At 53.7% G+C, this 20309-nt stretch overlaps 1 pseudogene; it reads right to left on the bottom strand.

Annotated features, from left to right (window-relative positions):
- Positions 1–19173: 19173 nt before the first annotated feature.
- LOC136545902 (uncharacterized) lies at positions 19174–19738 on the bottom strand (annotated as a pseudogene).
- Between the last annotated feature and the right edge of the window lie 571 nt (positions 19739–20309).

The following is a 20309-nucleotide window of genomic DNA, read 5'->3' as shown; positions in this document are numbered from 1 at the left end:
CACCATTTTATTAGAGATCATCAACAAAAAGAGGACATTTGCATTGAGAGTGTAGGCACCGAAGATCAACTTGTCAACATATTCACCAAGCCATTGGATGAGAAAAAGGTTTTGCAAGCTAAGGAATAAGTTGAACATATTGGATTTCTCAAACATGTGTTGATGCACCCCCCCACTTATATGACATGCCTCTCCTTCGAGCAATTCAAGGTAAAAGTTGATTGGCATGCATACATCCTTTGCTAAGGACATGATTAGTGCATCTAGTTATTCCTCACATATTATAGGCTCATTCATGAAAATCAAATAAATTTGATGCTTGTATGGTACCACTATGGCTTCTATGCTTGACTTGATCTAGTGGTAGCATATAACATGTTTATGGGCTTATGAACCTAATGTTTGAATCTAGAAAATGAGCTATAAGTGTTTAACTCAACATGGTATAAGATAACCCTTGAAATGAGGTGTGAAGAAGCTTTTCCTTGGATCAAACCGAGTTAAATATCTTTGGCAAGTGATCTAGATTGAACCAAATTTGGAAAAAATGATCCTCACCCCATTGATTGACATTGATAATCCTAACCTATCTAAAATTGAACCTTTGTGGTCATTGATGACGAAGGGAGAGAAATTGGACAAAGATAAGGTTAAAGGGAGAACTTTGACATAGGGGGAGAATTATGACAAAGTAAGGGGATCAATTAAAATTTGAACACATAAGTAGGGGGGAGCAAGCTCATAAACTGGATTGATGCATTTGAATGTGCATTTCATATGTTTGCTTGCATGGCTCAAGTTTTAAATTAAAATTCTATGCTTGTGTGGTGGATGCTAGTTGTTGGTTTGAATGATGAAATAAAAAACTAGCATGCATAGGATGAGTAACTAGACTTGTATTTATATTGTAAAAACTAAACCCTTGCTTCTAATGTTGATCTCATGGGGTATTCTAGTTTTTGTGTATGTCTAGTTACTAACGGTGCTAAGGATGGTATAATGGTGCACTCCGATTGGTATCACTCTTCAAAGGTCCATCTCTTATACCTTAGCATCATTTGGTAGACATTGCCCTCCCACATTTCCAATTCATGCATATGTGCAAGCTTCAATCCAAACTCTTAGCACATATGTAGGGGGAGCTAATGCTATCATTTAGGGTTCATGAAACTTGTCCATATCCTTTTACACATGGTAAATATGCTTGGGCAAGCAACATGGATTCAAATGAATTTTAATTCATATCTTTGTGAAAGGGTTGTCATCAATTACCAAAAATGGGGAGATTGAAAGCTTTAGTTTGGTTTTAGGGAATTGATGAAACCCTAAGTGATAACCTAGTTTATCTAAGTGATTATGAGATAGGTGGCACTATTCCAAGTGGTGGAGCAATGGTGAAGATCATGATGATGGTGTGACCATGATGATGATCAAGTGCTTGGACTTGGAAAAGAAGAAAGAGAAAAACAAAAAGCTCAAGGCAAAGGTGATATTCCATAGGAGGTTTTTGGTTTGGTGATCGAGACACTTAGCGAGCATGATCACATTTAGGATCGATAGCCAAACTATTAAGAGGGCTGAAACTCATATCAAAATACGGTAATCAAAGTGCCACTAGATGCTCTAACTCATTGCATATGCATTTAGAATCTAGTGGAGTGCTAACACCCTTAAAAATGTTTGTGAAAATATGCTAACACACGTGCACAAGGTGATACACTTGGTGGTTGGCACATTTGAGCAAGGGTGGAAAAGTTAGTGAAGTGAAGGAGATGATTTTCACTAAGAAATAGTGACCGGACAGCAGGTCATGTGGTGACCGGACTAGGAGGTGTTGCGTCCGATCAATTATAAAATGAAGTTTGGCGCGCTCGACCTCTGTCTGGTGCATGATCGGACGATTGGGGTAAAAGGTGACCTGACTCGACGTTGGTGCGTCCGATCAGGCTGACGTATGCTGACGCATGAGGTTTGTGTGAGCATGGAGAAGACCTGACTCTAGGCGAGTTCGATCAGTGGAGATCGGACGTGTCATGTCGGTGTTTAGGCTCTCAGGGAGCTCTCTGGAAATGAACTGATGCGCGGGCACCATGGTTGATCGGCGCGTCCAGGTCGTGTGTTGCCGCGCACTAGGCAAGGCTAGCCCCGACGCGTCCAATCCCGTGTTGGGTGTGTCTGGTCATCACTTAACCATGAGGGCGCTAAGAATCGACCATTGGGATTAGGCGGCTGATGTTGAATCCGGGGTACACATGGATGAAGATCTACGGCTAGACACTAGGGCCTGCAGTTCGGTCAGCGTGACCTGTGCATCTAGTAGCCCCATGAAAGCTGAGGGCAGAGAGCCAATTGTGCCCTATGGCTGGCTCAAGCTCACTCTCTTAGCCATTTGCATTGACATAGCAACCTTGTGAGCTTAGTCAAAGCCTCTCCCACTCATCTCCATCATTGATTCATCATCTTGGTGAGATTGGGAGAGAATACAAGTGCATTGCTTGAGTGATTGCATCTAGAGTCACTTGGTGTTCGTGTTTCGCTGTGGGATTTTCTTGTTACTCTTGGTGTTGCCACCACCTAGACTGGCTTAGGAGCTGCAAGGATCATGGAGTGGAGGTTCGTGGTTGTCTCCAGCTCCAATCATAGGTGATTGTGAGGGGTTCTTGACCTTTCCCCGATGGAGAGCCAAAAGGTACTCTAGTGGATTACTCGTGGCTTGTGTGATCCTCATCTTGTGTTGGTTATGCGGCACCCTATTGAGGGTTTGACGTGTGATGCCAATTAGCACGTGAACCTCCAAGTGAGTAAATCACCACAATGAGGACTAGCTTGCCGGCAAGTAAGTGAACCTCGGTAAAAAAATATTGTGTCATCATTTGATTCTGAGGTGATTGGTCTTCATTGGTATTCATTCTTGTGATTGATTGGTTCATTCCTCGACTCAGCGGTATAACCATCTTGCTCTCTCTCTCTCTCTCTTTATATTACCGCAAACTAGTTGTCAAGCTCTTTAGTGTAGCTAGTCAGTGAGAGCTTGTAAGTTTGGTTAGTGTGGCTCTTTAGTTAGCCTTTGGAGCACACTAACTTAGTGTAGTGACATAGTCATTGTGTGGATAGAGACTATAGAAACTAGAATTATAGTAGGTGGCTTGCATTTTTAGTAGGCTAGCGCAACACTCGCTTCGTCTCATATTTGTCTAACTGGTTTGCTAAGTGTTATTGTAGAAATTCTTAATAGGCTATTCACTCCTCTCTAGCCATTAGGACCTTTCAATCAGCCTAATGGATTTGTTGCAATTGGTCAAGAGGGAAAGGTGTGCTGAACTATTGAAGTATTTGTATGGCCTAAAGCAAGCACCTATGCAGTGGCATGAGAAATTCGTCAAAACTTTGACATTAGCCTGACTTTGTTGTGAATGAAGCTGATAAATTTGTTTATTATCGGTATGGTGGGGGAGAAAGGTGTGGTCTTGTGCTTATATGTTGATGACATACTAGTTTTTGGAAATAGTGCTAATGCAATTAAGGAAGTGTGAGACTTTTGTCTATTAACTTTGAAATAAAAGATTTAGGAGGGCTGATATTATTCTTGACATAAAGCTACTTAGTGAAGGAAATGATAGGATAACACTTGTGCAATCCCACGATGTGAAAAAGGTGTTGAGTCGCTTCGGATATAGTGACTGCAAACCTGCTCGAACTCCTTATGACCCAAGTGTGCTATTGAAGAAAAATCGAAGAATAGCGTGAGATCAATTGAGATACTCTCAAATAATTGGCTCTCTTATGTATTTAGCAAGTGCAACGGGCCTGGCATCTCATTTGTTGTGAGCAAGCTCAACCGGTTTGTTCTAAATCTGGGAGATGATCATTGCCATGCTCTTGAGAGGGTATTGTGCTATCTAAAATGAACTATGAGCTATGGTATTCACTATATCGAGTACCCGAGGGTACTAGAGGGTTATTGTGATGTAAACTGGATATTTGAAGCTGATGAGATTTACGTCACACATGGATATGTGTTCTCACTTGGAGGTGGCGCTGTTTCATAGAAGTCTTGCAAGTACACCAACCTAACGAGGTGATCAACAATATGAAAGCAGAACTCACAGCATTAGATTCTGCCACTGTTGAGGCTGAGAGTGGCTTCATGAACTCCTTATGGATTTACCAATAGTTGAAAACATATACCGAATATTTCTATGAACTGTGATAATTAGATGGTGATAATCAAAGTGAACATTTCTAAGGACAACATGAAGTTAACAAGGTATGTAAAGAGGCAGTTAAAATCTGTCAGGAAACTAAAAAACTATGGAGTAATAGCATTGGACTATGTCCATACATCTAAAAAACGTTGCATCGAGGGAGATGGCTTAAGACCCACGTGAAGTCATTCCATAGTGGTAACATGTTCTATGTGATCGAAGCTCTCATGAAATAGGATGGTAAAACAAGATAGTGATTGACGGTGCATTCCACAAAGTGTATGTCATGTAATGTGATAGATGTTGCATCGAGGGAGATGGCTTGAGACCCATGTAAAGTCATTCCATAGTGGTAACATGTTCTATGTGATCGGAGATCCCATGAAGTACGATGGTAAAACATGCTAGTGGTTGACCATGATGGAGGGACCCTTTATAATAAGGTCCTATATATCATTTGAGATGCACGTTTCTCCTATTCTGTATGGCAGGTTGGTACAAACCTTAATATGATCTGAATGGCTTATTTAAGCAGGCATGTTATCATATAGAACATCTTAGAAGGAACAAACTTAATAAGTTCAACTGCTAATCACAGTCTATGAGATATGAGTAATCTCTAGATACTCATGAAAGGCCTCGAAATAAAACTTATGTGTTTTAATCACAGGGGATGCTTATAGCAGCCTATTACCAAAAAATGACTTTGGTGAAACTCACAGAAAACTATCAATTTCATTGTTCATTTGTGAATGAATGTAACACCCAAATCCTAATATAAATTGCTAGTTTTGAAAATGGATGATAAATTACAGCCAGCCTACTAGAGTAAATTACAAATCCTAATTGAAACATGCAACAAAATTCCAAACCGTGGCGCTAGCTTTGTTGTAGTACACACGGATGTACGGACGTTGCCGTGCTACTAGTACCGCATTAGACAACATTTTTGCATGGAAGGAAATTAACCGGTTTATCTAGAAGACTAGAACCAACAGCAACACAGCATGGTGCGTACTTGATCGATGGACTTGCTTATATAAACATTAAGTATCAAATTAAAACTTAACGGACAACTGGAGCCTGCAAGGGATGAATTCATATTAAACGAAGAAATGCATACATAATCAATATTACTACGTCCTATTTAGCATGTACTGTGCGCAACGTACGTAGGCTATGAAATCTGGAGCAGGCGTGAAAGTCCAGATTTCATTAACCTCAGCTGGTTCATTACTGTACCAAGCTAGCTAGTACCATATGATAAACCGGTTAATTGTATGTTGTTCACTTATAATGATAGCTAATTACTACTATCAAAATAGTACGTTACAGTACTGTCGCCCTTTAGCACAGCGTCCAATGATAGCTAATTACTACTATCAAAATAGTTTTCACAGCCGGACATTAAGATTTTCCCGAGGCCAGGCAATCAGGCAATATGTCCGCCTTTAACACAGCGTCTGTGTTAATCGCATTTTATACAGGCGGCATTAGTATGTATCCGCCTCTCTTAATCAAATTAAAAAAGCAGCCGCAGCTTCAATGTCAAGGCCGTTGCGCCCGAGTCTGAAATGACCATCCCCATGCCGAGCTCCGCCCCCTAAGTCCAAGCCGCTGTCCTTGCCAACCCAGCGGCAGCATCTCCGGCAACTTCTCGATGTTTGCAACGTGACAGATCTGGAGCCAGGAAGGCAGAGAGGGCCAGCGGGTCCTCACCGGATCCGACATGAGCCATTGTCCTCTCGCCGAACCCGTCAGCATCCGTGGCAATTTCACGCACTGCTATTGAATTGATTTTCAGCAGCCGTCTCCGTAGTGGAGTCAGAATCGATCCTAAATATATTCGTAGAGACCGTAGCTATTTTTAGTTGCCTCTACAAATACCCATAATTTTAAAGTCGACTATATTTTCAGACACCTATAAAAATTGATTCTTAAAGTTGACTCTATTTCCCGCTGCCTCTAAAAATCGGTTTTTAGAGGTGGATAGAAATAAAGCTGCCTTCAAAAATAGGAGTTGCATAGAAAAAATTGAGTTTTTCAAACTACCTCGGCTGGAGAACGATCAAAATCAAAGTTTTAGATCTAGAAGAGTTATACAACTTTATAGTTGATAATTTTTTCATTTGAAATTATCTATGCAAGAAAAATTACATTTGAATTTTTCACATTTTAACTTCAATTTTTTCAAACCACCCCGTATGGAGAAACAACCAAAACTAAAGTTGTAGATTTCAAAAAGTAATACAACTCTCTATTTGACAACTTCTTTATTTCAATTCGTTTACAGCCTCAAATACTAATTTTAAAATCGGATGGAGATAAAATGAGGAGGATGAATATGTCATATGGACACAAGTGATTAATAGATGGAGTGACTAGAGGAGATACACTCGATGCTTGAGGTCGTAGTTTGAGCCCCCACGGCCGCGAAGCGCATCAAAATTCATGGGACTTGTGACTTATGACAGCTTGCTCGTGTGGCTACCCGGTGTGGTCTTCCTGTATTAAAAAATTGCTATTTTTTTGTTTGAATTTGTGATTTCTGAGCAACGATTTAAAAATTCGTAGGATTTGTGACTTTATGACGTCGTGCGCGTGTGGCAGCCCGATGGAGTCTCCCTATATTAAAAATACTATTTTTGGGTCCGAATTTGTGATTTCTAAGCAACAGTTTGTAGATGCGGCTTCTATATGGAGACAATGGGAGGGAGGAGCGGCGGGTCTTCACCGTATCTGACTCGCACCATGCAATAACTTGAAGGGGGACACCAACAACACAGTCACAACCGATTGGGCCCCTTTGTGCCATATTGGAGTCCTCCTTACTAGATCCATAGACAAAGCAACAGATACAGCTAAGATGTGCAGAGGGAGGCCAAAGCATTGGCAGTCAAGAGGACGGGCCGTGCACCAACGGTCGTAAGGGATAGGACCACACACCAGCGTGCCGAGAGGGAAGTTGCCACATGCCACTAGTTCTGCGAGCGAGGTAGGAGCACACGTGGCGCTGGGAGCGAGGGAGGGGCCGCCCGCCGTTGGGTGGGAGATGGATCAAGAGAGAAGGAGGCAGCAGAGGGAGAGGAGAGGGAGCGTAGACATGAGGTGAAAGGAAAGGTAGCCTGCCGGCATGAGGTGGGAGAGAAAGGGAGAAACGCTATTGGGTCGACTACGGGCCTTGGCCTTATTAACAGATTAAGTGGCCCACCTCTGTAATTTTATTCTGGGAGGCGCTCATTCCTTAGCTATCTCCGTTAGTGAAGCAATCGTATCTGTAAATCAATTTTGAGACATGCTTATTCCTTTGTTGTCCCCCGTAAATAAAGTGACTCTCTGAAAATCATAAGGTGTTTATGAGGCAGGTACATTTTTTAACCGTCTCTGTTAATAAAGCGAGGTATCTCCTAAAATCAATTTAGTAGTAGTGGGCTAATCGTGGCTTTGAATGGTAAAACCTTTTTTGCATAGAGCATCTACAAAAGCCTCTTAAAACAATTTCTTTTGAAAATAGGGAAAAAAGGGCTCTCCAATAGTTTTTGTAAAACAAATCCCTAAAGATAAATACTTGGTAAATCCCTCCCTCGACTCAGTAATATGCCACCTGCCCCATATCTTCTGGTCTTGCTATGCGCTCGGGCACCCCTCCCCTATAGTTTCTCACGGTTTTCCCCTTCCATCTAAATTTCAAGTTTTAGGAAGCTAAGGGCTTGTACAACTCATAGACAGAGGGTCGTCAAACTAAGAGCATCGAATCTGTCATACAGATAGCTAAAAAGATAGATCATACAACGGAGAGACTGTTTCACTGTCTGCAAGCTATTTAATGATCTATTTGTCACCAAGATAAATCATGAACACTATTTTGTATACCATTATGTTGCTATTTGACATAAAACAAACAAGCTTCAATCATTAACACTATTTTGTATACCATTGTTGTCGGTGTTTCGGACCAGGGGGTCCTCGACCGACTAGTGAATTAGTTCTGCGTGCTCCCGATTTCGGATGGTGATGCAAAGAGACACAAGGTTTATACTGGTTCGGGCAATCGGTGCCCTACGTCCAGTCTGAGGGATAGAACTTGTATTCCTTGCACCGAAGTGCTCATAGTAGGGGGTTACAAGCTAAGGGAGAGAGGGAACTAGTCCCAGGTCTCGGCAGGGTGTGAGTGGGCCGTCTGAGACGTTGCTCTCAAGCGGCTGGAATGTGTGCGTGTGTGTATGTGTTATCCGGTCTTTTTTTCTCCCTCCCCTAAGAGGCCCAAGTCCTCTCCTTTTATAGTTGAAGGGAGGACGAGGGCAGTACATGTATCACTATGCGACGTCGTGCCAATAGGAGTGGCACGTCCGAAACCCTGTGGCCCATTCCGGTGGCGGCGTGGCCGTAGGAGCGATCCATCCTTAGAATACTGGAGCGGCGTGGTTGTCCCATCAGGTCCTGTGCGTCGTGGGAGCCCCGGGAATGTCTCGGAGCGGACGTGGCGGCGAACGTGCAAGCCCCGGTGGACAGATTGTGCGCGAGGCTGAGGCCTGGTCGGTGCCGAGGCTTGTACTGCGGTGGGGGGGGTCTCGGCAGGCACGAACCCCGAGATTGCCGAGGCCCCGGTGTACAGTGCCGAGGCCTTGAGCGGGCGGCGGGTCGTGGGTGCAGCGTTAGGACACAGTGGCCGGTAACCCCCGTCATACCCTGTCCCTAGGCGCTGATCGTGGACACAGTGCTGGGACACAGTTACCGGTAACCCCCGTCATACCCTGTCCCAGGCGCTGATCGTGGACACAGTGCTGGGACACAGTTGCCGGTAACCCCCGCCGTGCCCTGTCCCAGCCGGTACGGCGCTGATGCGACTTCGGGTCGCGTCGGCCATTCTGTGACGTTGAGCCGCTGTCCGGCTGAGATTGCGGGAGTGGTTGAAAGTATTAATGAGACGTGACGCGCTGTCGGGAGGGTCGGCCGAGGCGGGGGGCGACGGACCGCGGACGAGCCGGCCTCGAGCGACACGGAGAATGAGGCCTCGCGCGAGACGGAGATCAGGCTCCTTGCCGAGGCCTCGCGCGAGAGGCCTCGCGCGATACGGAGAACGCGCTTCCTGCCGAGGCCTTCCGTGGAGAGCCTCGGGCGGGGCGGAGACGGCGTTCCTTGCCGAGGCCTTCCCTGGGGAGCCTCGCGCGAAGCGGAGTTGGCGTCAGGATGCCGAGACCTCCTGCTCGAGGCTCGAGGCGAGGAGGGGGAGGACCCGGTGGGCTTGGTCGTGGCGGGTGAGGGGCCCACGACTTACCTTCTAGCTTTTTCTTTTTTGATGGGACTTTAGCAACCCATTTTGATGTTTTGCTTGGGGTACCCCATTCTAAGATACCCGACAGTAGCCCCCGAGCCTCAGGGGGAGTGCGTGCACTCCCCCTGAGGGTTTGCCGAGGCTTGGTTCATACCTGCCCCGTAAGAATTGGGGTTTATTTTTTCGAGGTTCTGGTGGGTGCGCGCGAGCGCACCCGCCGGGTGTAGCCCCCGAGCCCCTAGGGGGAGTGGAGTTACTCCTCCAGGGGCTTTCTTCATTTCCGTGTCTGAACGAGTAGTTCTTATTGCATTTGCCGAGCCCCCAAGCGCAAGTTCGGGTTGCGGGGGTCTCGGCGAGGCTGCAGAAGAAAAGCCCTCTAGCCTCCGCGCGGGGCGAGAGGTTCGTCAGGGGGCCCCTGACTTTGGGTATGACCCTCACGCTTCCTTTCGCTCGGGAGGAGGGGTGGAATGTGCCAGGCTACCCTCGATGGGCACGAGCGTGGACACTTCCGGTGAGCTGTTAGCGGGTAGTCCGAGTGGAGGCCCGAGCCCCGTTCGCTGGGGGTCGGCTAGTGGTCCAGAGACGCACTCCAAGAGTACCAGGGGGTTTCTCTAGTGGGTGCCGAGGCCGTTCGCGGGCCTCGGTGGCTCGGTGCCTCCCTACGGTGGGATCCCATTCGGATACTTCCCCGCCGGTCTCGGACACGACTTAGGACGCCCCGAGCGACCGTTCGCTCGGGCCTGGGCCATTCGTAGGCTCGTCCCGATGTCGTCCCTGACTCTGTTGCCCTGGGGCGGCTGTCGAAGCCTTTTGGAGGCCCAACCTTCGAACCCCTGGACCGTAACGGGCTCGGCGCCCTTTTATCGTGTTTGTAGCGAAACCTCTAGCGCGGTTTTGGGCTGTTTGTCTTTGTCTTGGGTGTTCTGGCCCTTTCATCTGATCTTCACATGTCCTTTTCGTTCGGACGGAGGGTTAGTTTGCCGAGCCCATTCTGGTCTCGGCGAGGTTGCAGGAAGAGCCCCTAGCCTCTGCGTGAGAGGGCCGTCGGGAATTCTCCTGACTTTTTATACGCCCCTCGCGCGTGAGGGTTTGTTTGCCGAGGCCCCTTTGGGTGCGAGCCCGGAACGTGGGGTCTCGGCATATTTGCAGGAGGAGCCCCCTAGCCTCTGCATAGGGCGAGAAGGCCGTCAGGGGTTCCCCTGACTTTTTATGCGACCCTCGCGCTTCCTTTTCGCTCGGAAGGAGGGGTGGAATGTGCCTCGCTACCCTCGATGGGCACGAGCGGTGGCACTTCCGGTGAGCTGTTATCGGGTAGTCCGAGTGGAGGTCCGAACCCCGTTCGTTAGGGGACGGCTAGCGGTCCAGAGACACACTCCAAGAGTACCAGAGGATTTCTCTAGTGGGTGCCGAGGCCGTTCGTTGGGCCTCGGTGGCTCGGTGCCTCCCTACGGTGGGATCCCATTCGGATACTTTCCTGCCGGTCTCGGACACGACTTTGGGCGTCCCAAGCGTTTCGCTCGCTTGGGTCTCGGCCCCGTACAGGCTCGCCCGCAGTCGCCCCTGACTCTGTTATCCTAGGGGCGGCTGTCGAAACCCTTTGGGGTCCAGCCTTCGAACCCCTGGATCGTAATAGGCTCAGAGCCCGGTTCCTTCCTATGAAAGGAACAGGCCGCGGGAAATATCTTCCCTATCGGCTCGGCCGCGGGTGGCGCGTCTTTTGAGGCGGTTTCATGGGGAGGCGAAACGACGCCTGCTGCCGTAGTGGCCGAGCACGACGCGATGGACGGGACGTAACTGTCCTCGCATTTAATGCGGGAGACGTGGGCGCGTGGGCCGCCGAAATCGGCTCGTGGTTAACCGCGCCGGACGGGGAAAACCTCCCCGATTTCGTCGCTCGTTCGTTTCGCCTCCTCCCTGCATAAATACCCGAAGAGTCTTGCCCCTCCTTGTCTTACCTTGCCTGCCACCTCCGTCGAGCCGTCGCCAGAGCAGCGGGTGCCGGGAAGAAGAGGAGAGAAGAGCGAGCCTAGGGAGAAAGCGAGAAAAAAGCGAGAGCGTGGAGGGAGAGAGAAAAACTCACCGCCGCGCCCGATTCCTCCGTCGCACTCATGGCCGGCAACGTTGTCGTTGTCGAGGCGGACCCTTGGGATCCGTCGGACGTCACCGAGGAGATGCTCCAGTCGCTTGTCGACGGTGGACTCCTCCGCCCGGTGACCGACCCTAGTAGGCCGGAGTGGATTGCTCCGTACGGCGAGCTGGAGCCGAGGCCCCGCGACGGCTACGTCGTGAGCTTCGTCTCCTTCCACGAGCGCGGCCTCGGCGTTCCGGCGGACCGATTCATGCGGGCGCTCCCGCACTACTACGGCGTGGAGCTCCACAATTTTAATCCCAACTCCATCGCTCAGGCGGCTATCTTTGTTGCCGTCTGCGAGGGGTATTTGGGGATCGCTCCCCATTGGGATTTGTGGCTCCACCTGTTCCGGGCGGGGCATACTACCAAGCCGACGGGCACGTCGGGCAAGAGGAAGGCATCGAGGGCCGGAGGCTGCACTCTCCAAGTGCGTCAGGACCGCCTGCACCTCTACATCCCGGCCCAACTCGCGTCCTCCAACCGCCGATGGTACACGAGTTGGTTCTACCTCCGCAACGACGACGGAGGGCTTCCCCCTTATACTGGGCGGATCGTGGGCAGTTGCCCGGAGAAATGGAAGTGGGGTGTCCCGAAGGTCGACCAGCCCAAGCTGGAGCCGCTCCTGGAGGGGCTGGCGAGGCTGCGGGGCCATGGCCTCACCGTCGCTGTGGTCGTGGCCGCCTTCCACCGCCGGAGGGTGCTGCCGCTGATGGCTCGGCGGCGGCGGCTGTTCGAGATGAGGCCGGGTGAGCCCGTCGAAGGCACCCGGATGTCTTCCTCCGCCCTCTCCGACGAGGAAATTCATCGTCGGGTGGGGGAGACGGTAGACGCGAAGTTGAGGGGCGGCAACCTCACCCCCTTCGCGATGCGACCGTCGCGGGGGTTCCTTTCGCTGGTAAGTCGAGTGCCGCTGTAGCCTCTGAACCTCCTCAATCTCCCTTTATCCCTTGTTTCCTTATGAGCGTTTGTCGTTTCTTCAGGGGATGAGGGACGTGCGCTCCTCCCCGCCGCCCGTTCCCGAGGACGCGGGGCAGCGAGCGATCAACCGCGCTCATGCCGACGCGTAGAAGAAGCGGAAGGATGCTAAGGCGGCGAAGCGCACGAAGCACATCCTTGCGCGCGAGGCGCTGGATAAGCGCCGCCGTCAGCAACGGAAGGATGGTCTCCCGTTGGAGGAATCCCCGTCGACGTCGTTGTCGACGGAGGCCTCGGACGGGAACGACAAGGGCGAGGTAGGGCGAGGCCCCCTAGACCACCTTCCTGACATCGTGGAGGTGGCGCCCGGGGCGTCGGCAAGCAGCCCGGCACCCCCGGGAAGGGGAGGAGAAGCGGACCCGGGGCCGGCGGTGCCCCCCTCCGGGGCCGAGGCCGACACGCCCGAGGCGCGGGCGTTAGGCAAACGCGCCGTCAGCCTGGTAAGCTCGGCGGTCGCGGCGGAGCCGGTGGCGGTGGAGGCGACGCCACCGGCCCCGCAGAGGACCGAAGGGGCGTCGGGGTCCGCTGAGGACCGACCGGCGCCGATGGATACGGATGCGACGCCACCGCCGCCGCCTCCGCCGTCGCGGATGAGGTTTGCTGTGGCGAAGCTGGGGCTGCCCCGTTCAAAGTAAGTGTATTTTTGGCTGGGTTATGGTGTCTTCCGTTCGCCTTTTTGGTCTCGCGCTGACCCTGTAGGTTAATTTTCTTTAGTCGGAAACGGCCTGCGGACGACCTCCCCTTGGCGCCCCTTAAGGCGCTTAAGGCGAGCCCCTGGCTCCTCTGCCCACTGGGTGGCGGAGGCGCAAGCCGCCATCCAACGCGGCGCGGCGTCGGCGAGGGTCGACCCAAAGGAACCGGTCGCCCAAGGAGGGGTTGCCGAGGCGGCCCCTACACGGTCGGATGGGGCCATCGTACCCTTTGTTGCCGAGGCTCCCGGGGCCTCTGGGGCTGAGGCGAAGGAGGCCCCTACGCCCATGACCGCCGAGACCGCAGTGTCCGCGGTCGGCGTTTCTGCGTCTGCCGAGGCCACAATGACGGAGGCCGGAGCCCCCGAGACCGCCGAGGCCGTGATTGCAGAGGCCGGAGCCCCCGAGGTCACCGCGGCCGTCGTGATGGCGGCGAGGCCGTCTGTGCAGGAGGCGGAGATGCAGGCGGCGGAGGCCTCGGCCGTGCCCTTGGCTCAGGGCCCGCCGTTGTTGCGGGAGAGTGCCCGGGAGGCGGAGGTCTATCCGATCTCCTCCGACGACACTTCCCGGGCGCGGGAGGTGGTCGGCGCCGAGGAGACCAATGCCGTGGAGCAGCCGGCGCCGCTCCTAGACGAGGGAAGCTCGGCCCTCGTGCGGGTGCGACCCGAGCCCCGCGGGTGGGATCACCCGCGGGTACTGTGGCGGAGCCGGGACGACCCTGAGGGGGAGCCTCTGTTCGCCCTCGAGGACACGGCCGAGGGCGGGCGCTGGAGTACCTTCGAGCAGTACCACGAGCTGGCGGAGCGGTCGCTACGGACGGCGCTGTCCGTGGTGGCCGACGAACTGCCCGGAGTCGCCCAGGTTCGTGTTTTCCTTTCTCGCGCGACGTTATTCTTTCCTTGGTTTTGTCGCAATCGACGACCTCTGCTCTGCCTCCTCAGGAGCTCGAGACCCGGTCCCTCGGGAAGTCGGTCTTCCTCCGGCGGGAGAGGGGAATCTGGGACCAGCTTCAGAGGCAGAGGGGCCTTCTTGCCGATGCTAACGAGCTTCTATCGGCACGAAGCGCGGAGGTGGAGGACCTCCGCCTTCGCTGTGCCGATGCGAAGGTCGAGGCGGCCACAGCCCAGACGCAGCTCGCTCCCTTGGCGGCGCGGATCAAGGAGCTGGAGGAGGAGCTTACCCGCGCCGTCAGCGATCGGGATGCCTTCAGATCCCGGGCTGAAGAAGCGACGGCCTCGGGCAAGGCCCTCGCCGGGCAGCTGGGGGCAGAGGAGAGTGCGCACCGGCTGACCAAAGGCGCTCTGAACGAGGCCCTTGCTGCGGTTGAGGCCTCGCAAATCGAGGCTGTGGTTTTGAGGGGGACGGTCGAGGGTGAGTTTGAGTCCCCTTGTTTTGTTTTCTTCCTCTTATGTTCGCTCCCTAACTTCCTTGTATGACGCAGAGCTGGGGAGTGAAGCTTCCAGGGCGGCCGAGGCCTCTCGGGTCGAGGCCCAGCGGTTGAAGGAGAAAGCCGAGGCCTGTCAGGCCGAGACCCGACGCTGGGAGCTGAAGGCCAAGGGTGAGCTCCGTGGGCTTCCGTCCCTAACTTAGGTTGTTTCTTCTCTGGCTCGACCTTATTCCATTTTCCGTGGTGCAGAGTCTGAGGCGGAGATCATTCGGGCCGCCGAGGCTTCCAGCGCGGTGCAGACGGTGCTCGAGACCGAGATCGGGGAGCACGAGGCGCTAAAGCGTGCTGCCCTTTCCGCCTGCGAGGCCCTGGAGGTCGAGGGGGTTCAGTCGGGCAGCTCCCTTGGGAGCCGCTTGATTGCGCTGAGCAGCCAGATGCGCGAGCGGCTTCGAGGGGCGCTGCACACGGGTGTCAAGCGGGCGATGGCCGTCATCTCCTCTCACTACCTTGGCGTCGACCTCCCGGCCATCAGTGATGGCTACGTTCTGCCTGATGATGACGAGGAGGCCCACGCGGCGGTCGCGAAGCTGCTGGAGGCGGCGGAAGGCCCTGGCACGGCGCTGGCGACGCTCTTTGAAGACGAGGTGGTTCCTCCCCTGCCATCTGCCGGTGCTGGAGGCCCTGAGCCTTAATCTGGGCCCCGGGGGCTATGTAAAGATAGAATAGGGGTTATTTTTGTATCATAACGTTTGTGGCCAGTCGAGGCCTTTATTTCTGACGTATTTGTGTTTCTTAGTTGTTTTTCTCATGTTTCCGAGCCTTTGCCCTCTGTTGCTTCTGATCAGATTTCGTTTGCAAAACACCCCTGTGGGGCCTAAGCCGTCCCTTGAGCGAGAGGTAGTGAGGGAGTGCCGTAGCCCGGGGGCGTAGGCCGTCTCGTGACTCTACCGGCCTCTTGCTTAGGAAACGGACCTTGGTCCGGCGAGTCTTTACAAATGATTCGTCAGAACCTGCTAGAGACTTGGCGTAGGAATTTTTTCGAAAAGCAACTAAAAAATGGTGCGTGGGACCTAGGGGGAGTCCCCCATCTAGCCCCCGAGGGAGGCTTGGTTCTGCTGAGGCAGAGCCGAGTCTCCCTTGTTGTGTTTATTGTACTGCCGAGACCTACGGTGGGCTCGGGGGGTTTCTCGAAAAGTAAAGACCAACTAAAGAGCGCTTTTTAATTGTATTTCGAGAAACGACATATACAATGCTTGGAAATTTAGGGATAAAAGCGACGTAGCTGTTCTATGTTCCAAGCGTTGGTGAAGATTTCGCCCTTTTCGTTGGCCAGCTTGTAGGTCCCGGGCTTCAGGACTTGGGCGATGATGTACGGTCCTTCCCATGGCGGGGTCAGCTTGTGGCGACCCTTGTTGCTCTGTGCTAGCCTCAACACCAGGTCGCCTACCTTCAGGTCTCGGCCTCGGACGCGTCGGGCCTGATAGCGCCGCAGGCTCTGCTGATACTTGGCCGAGTGTAGTAGCGCGACGTCTCGGGCTTCCTCCAGCTGATCGAGGGCGTCCTCTCGGGTTGTGCGGTTGCTTTGTTCGTTATAGGCTTGCAGCCTCGGGGAACCATATTCCAGGTCGGTGGGGAGGATGGCTTCGGCCCCATAGACTAGGAAGAAAGGCGTGAACCCCGTGGCTCGGCTTGGAGTGTTTCTCAGGCTCCAGATGACCGACGGGAGTTCGGCGAGCCATTTCTTGCCAAACTTTTTCAACCGGTTGTGAATTCTTGGCTTGAGGCCTTGTAGGATCATGCCGTTGGCACGCTCTACTTGGCCGTTGGTCCTTGGGTGTCCTACGGCCGACCAGGCCACACGGATGTGGTGGTCGTCGCAAAACGTCAGGAACTTTTTGCCGGTGAACTGCGTCCCGTTGTCGGTGATGATGGTGTTGGGGACCCCAAACCGGTGGATAATGTCAGTGAAGAACAGCACTGCCTGCTCGGATTTGATTCGATTGATCGGACGGGCCTCGATCCATTTGGAGAACTTGTCGATTGATACCAGTAGATGGGTGTAGCCCCCGGGGGCCTTTTGCAGAGGCCCGACCATGTCGAGCCCCCACACGGCGAACGGCCATGTGATGGGGATGGTTTGCAAGGCCAGGGCCGGGAGATGTGTCTGCCGAGCGTAGTACTGGCATCCTTCGCAGGAGCGTACTAGCTGGGTAGCGTCGGCGACCGCCGTCGGCCAGTAGAACCCTTGGCGGAAAGCGTTCCCTACGAGCGTCCGAGGCGCCGCATGGTGCCCGCAGGCGCCTGCGTGTAAGTCCCAAAGCAGGGTTTGGCCCGCCTCGGAACTGATGCATCGTTGAAGGACACCTGAGGGACTTCGCCTGTATAATTCGCCATTGTAGAGGGCGTAGGTCTTGGCTCGGCGCGCAAGCCGTCGTGCTTCAGTTCGGTCGTCGGGAAGCTCCCCCCGATCAAGCCAATCGAGGAACGGGACTCGCCAATCCGCGTCCTGATCAGTCTGCGGAGGTTCGGCGTTGACTTCCATGACCTCGGGCTCGGCCGAGGGGGTCTTGGCAGCAGAGGGGGCGTCGGGCTTTGCCATGGGTTCCCCAGGTGGGCCCTCCTCTGCTGTCGAGGTGCAGCCGATGGAAGGTTTGTGAAGGTCTCTGGCGAAGACGTTTGGGGGGACCGGGGCCCGTGCCGAGGCCATCTTTGCCAGCTCGTCGGCGGCCTCGTTATACTTTCGCGCGACGTGATTTAGTTCGAGACCGTCGAACTTGTCTTCTAGGCGTCGTACCATTTTGCAGTAAGCCTCCATTTTAGGGTCGAGGCAGTTTGACTCCTTCATCACCTGATCTATGACGAGCCGCGAGTCGCCTCGGACGTCGAGGCGCCGTGCCCCAAGCTCGATGGCGACTTGTAAGCCATTGACGAGGGCCTCGTATTCGGCCACGTTATTGGAGGCGGCGAAGTGGAGCCGCACCATGTAGCGCATGTGTACTCCGAGGGGCGAAATGAAGAGCAGACCCGCGCCTGCCCCGGTCTTCATCAGGGATCCGTCGAAGTACAGGGTCCAGCACTCCGTCTGAATTTGAGCAGGTGGCAGTTGGGTATCTGTCCATTCAGCCACGAAATCGGCCAAGACCTGAGACTTGATCGCTTTTCGAGGCGCAAAGGTCAATGTTTCCCCCATGAGCTCGACAGCCCACTTGGCTATCCTGCCCGAGGCCTCCCGGTTATGAACTATCTCGCCCAGGGGGAAGGATGATACCACAGTCACTGGGTGCGACTCGAAGTAGTGGCGCAGTTTGCGCCGGGCCAGGACCACGGCGTAGACTAGCTTCTGGATGTGGGGGTAGCGCGCTTTGGTCTCGGAGAGCACCTCGCTGATGAAATAGACAGGTCGTTGGGTAGGCAGAGTATGTCCTTCTTCCTGCCTCTCTACTACTACGGCGGCGCTGGCCACTTGGGTTGTTGCGGCGACGTAGAGTAAGAGGACCTCAGTCCATGGCCGGGGGTATCAGAACTGGGAGGATTGGTGAGCAGCCTCTTGAGTCTGTCGAGGGCTTCCTCGGCCTCGGGGGTCCAAGAAAAATGCTCGGATTTTCTCAAGAGTCGGTACAGAGGCAAACCTTTTTCGCCGAGGCGCGAGATGAAGCGGCTCAGGGCCGCAAGGCATCCCATGACCCTCTGTACTCCCTTGAGGTCTCTGATTGGTCCCATGCTGGTTATAGCCGAGACCTTCTCTGGGTTGGCCTCAATGCCGCGTTCCGAGACTATGAATCCCAAGAGCATGCCTCGGGGGACCCCGAACACACACTTCTCGGGATTGAGCTTGATGCCCTTCTCTCTAAGGCATTTGAAGGTTACCCTCAAGTCATTCACGAGATTCTCAGCCTTTCTGGTTTTGACCACGATGTCGTCTACGTAGGCCTCGACGGTCTGCCCGATGTTGTCGCCAAAAACCTAGGTCATGCATCGCTGGTACGTGGCACCCATGTTTCTGAGGCCGAAGGGCATCGTCACGTAGCAGTACATGCCGAACGGTGTGATGAAAGAAGTCACGAGCTGGTCGGACTCTTTCATCTTGATCTGATGGTAACCAGAGTACGCATCAAGGAAAGACAGGGTCTCGCATCCTGTGGTGGAATCAACGATTTGATCGATTCGAGGTAATGGGAAGGGGACCTTTGGACAGGCTTTGTTCAGACTAGTGTAGTCTACACACATCCTCCATTTCCCATTTTTCTTCTTGACTAAAATGGGGTTAGCCAACCACTCTGGGTGGGACACTTCCTTGATGAACCCGGCCGCCAAGAGTTTCTGTACCTCCTCTCCGATGGCCCTGCGCTTTTCTTCGTCGAAGCGGCGCAGGCGTTGCCTCGCCGGTCTAGATCCGGCCCGGATGTCCAGGGCGTGCTCGGCGACCTCCCTTGGTATGCCCGGCATGTCCGAGGGACTCCATGCGAATATGTCAGGCGTTCGCACAGGAGAAAGTCGACGAGCACGGCTTCCTATTTGATGTCGAGGGTGGCGCTGATCCTCAGCGCTCGGTCGTCGGGGCAGGCGGGGTCGACCGGGATGAGTTTGATGGTTTCAGCGGGCTCGAACGCCCCCGCGCGACGCTTGGAGTCAGGCACCTCGCCACTGAGTTGGTCGAGGTGGGCGATGAGGGTCTCGGCCTCCGCAAGAGCCTCGGCGTACTCGATGCACTCGACGTCGCAGTCGTATGCATGTTCGTACGTGGACTCGATCGTGATGACACCATTAGGGCCTGGCATTTTGAGCTTGAGGTAGGTATAGTTGGGCACTGCCATGAACTTGGCGTAGCACGGCCGTCCCAGAATGGCGTGGTAGGCTCCCCCGAACCCGACTACCTCGAAGGTGAGGACTTCCTTGCGGTAGTTGGAAGGGGTGCCGAAGCAGACAGGAAGGTCGATACGCCCGAGGGGTCAGCGTGCGCTTCCCTGGCACGATGCCGTGGAAGGGTGCGACGTCGCCTCGGAGCCTCGACCGGTCGATCTCCAAGAGCTCCAGGGTGTTGGCGTAAAGGATGTTGAGGCCGCTGCCTCCGTCCATCAACACCTTGGAGAGTCGGGTGTTGCCGATGATCGGGTCGACGACCAGTGGGTACTGCCCGGGATTCGGAATACGGTCAGGGTGGTCATCTCGATCGAAGGTGATCGCCTCTCGAGACCAGTCGAGGTACTGGGGGGTGGCCACCTTGACCGAGAAGACCTCTCGGCGTTCCCTCTTGCGCTGCCGCGCCGTAAGGCATGCCGAGGGCCCACCGAAGATCATGAAAGCGTTGCGTACCTCGGGGAACCCATCGTCCTTGTCTTCGTCCCGACCGCCGGCGCCCTTCTGCTTGGTGTCGTCGTCGGGGAGCCCGAGCCTGGCGTAGTAGCGCCGCAGCATGGTGCAATCCTCGAGAGCGTGCCTGACCGGGCTCTGGTGGTAAGGGCAGGGTTTCTTGAGCATGTCGTCGAAGGGCCTAGGGCCTTTGGAGCCTCGGGGATTCTTGTGCTCTGCGGCCACGACCAGATCAGCCTCCAGGACCTCCTGCTTCCCCAGGCGCCCCTTTTTCTTTTTCTTAGGGAGGTGGGAGGCTGAGGCCTCGGGGGCCTCTTCCCTCCGCTTACCCTTGGTG

The sequence above is a fragment of the Miscanthus floridulus genome, chromosome 3 (assembly GCF_019320115.1).
Source record: "Miscanthus floridulus cultivar M001 chromosome 3, ASM1932011v1, whole genome shotgun sequence".
Taxonomy (NCBI): domain Eukaryota; kingdom Viridiplantae; phylum Streptophyta; class Magnoliopsida; order Poales; family Poaceae; genus Miscanthus; species Miscanthus floridulus.
The sequence above is the reverse complement of the archived record's forward strand: the minus strand, read 5'-3'. Positions and strand labels throughout refer to the sequence as shown.